Here is a 1,364-nt window from a genome sequence, read left to right as displayed (position 1 = left end):
GTACAGGACCTCCACCTGACGCAGGAGGTACATGGTCCCACTAGGGGGAATGCCGTACTGGACCTGGTACTGGCAACGGGGGATGACATGGTAGGGGACCTACAGATCAGTGGTCACCTGGGGGACAGTGACCACCAAATAAGAGAATTCACCATAAGGCGCAGAGTGGGAAAGGTAACTGGTAGGGTGGAAGTGCTAGACTTCAAGAAAGCTGACTTCAGCGAGCTCAGGCATTTAGTCAATGACGCACTGTGGAGTCAGAGATTTGGTGAGATGGGAGCCTAGGAAGGGTGGCTGTGCCTCAAGGAAGCGATCCTTCGGGCACAGAGGGAGATGATCCCAATGCAGGGGGAAAGGGGCCAAGAGGCTTCCTTGGCTGACCAGAGAAATCCAGAGCAGCCTAAGGGCAAAAAGGGGGGCATATAAGCCGTGGAAACAGGGAGAGATTATTAAAGAGGAGTATGCCTCCTCAGCTCGCAGCTGTAGGGAGGCAGTTAGAAAGGCCAAAGCTACCGTGGAGCTGAGGATGGCATCCCATGGTAAGGATAACAAAAAATTGTGTTTCAGATATACAGGGAGTAAAAGGAAGGCCCAGGGCGGTATAGGACCACTGCTGAACTGGTGACAGACAGGGGGGACAAGGCTGAAGTCCTCAATGAGTTCTTTGCCTCAGGGCTCCTAAACGAGGGGCAAGACAAGTCTCACAATGGGATCATAGAGGGACAACAGCTGGGTGCCAGACTACCAAACGTTGACCCTGAGATGTTGCAGAGTCACTTGGAAGGACTGGATGCGTTTAAGTCGGCAGGCCGAGATGAGCTCCATCCGAGGATACTGAAGGCACTGGCCGACATCATTGCACAGCCACTGGCAAGAATATTTGAGCACTCGTGGCGCAGGGACCAGGACCAGAGGACTGGAAAAGGGCCAATGTGGTCCCTATTTTCAAGAAGGGGAGGAAGGAGGATCCAAGCAACTATAGGCCAGTCCGCCTCACCTCCATCCTCGGCAAAGTCTTTGAAAAGATTATTAGGGCTCATATATGTGAGAGCCCAGCATGAAAAATTACGCTGTGGGGAAAACAGCGTGGGTTCGTAGCAGGTAGACCATGCCTGACTAATCTAGTCTCTTTTTATGACCAGGTTACAAAGCACCTGGACCTAGGAGTAGGGGTTGATATCATTTACTTCGACTTCAGGAAGCCCTTCGATACGGTATCCCTCCCCCATACTGGTGAACAAATTAAGAGGCTGTGACTTGGATGGTTACACAGTCCGGTGGGTGGCAAATTGGCTAGAAGGTCGTACCCAGAGAGTGGTGGTGGACCGGTCGGTATCGACCTGGCAGGACGTGGGCAGTGGGGT

This window comes from Crocodylus porosus, unplaced genomic scaffold, assembly GCF_001723895.1.
Source record: "Crocodylus porosus isolate Cpor-Errol unplaced genomic scaffold, CroPor_comp1, whole genome shotgun sequence".
NCBI lineage: Eukaryota > Metazoa > Chordata > Crocodylia > Crocodylidae > Crocodylus > Crocodylus porosus.
This window is presented reverse-complemented; position numbering follows the sequence as displayed.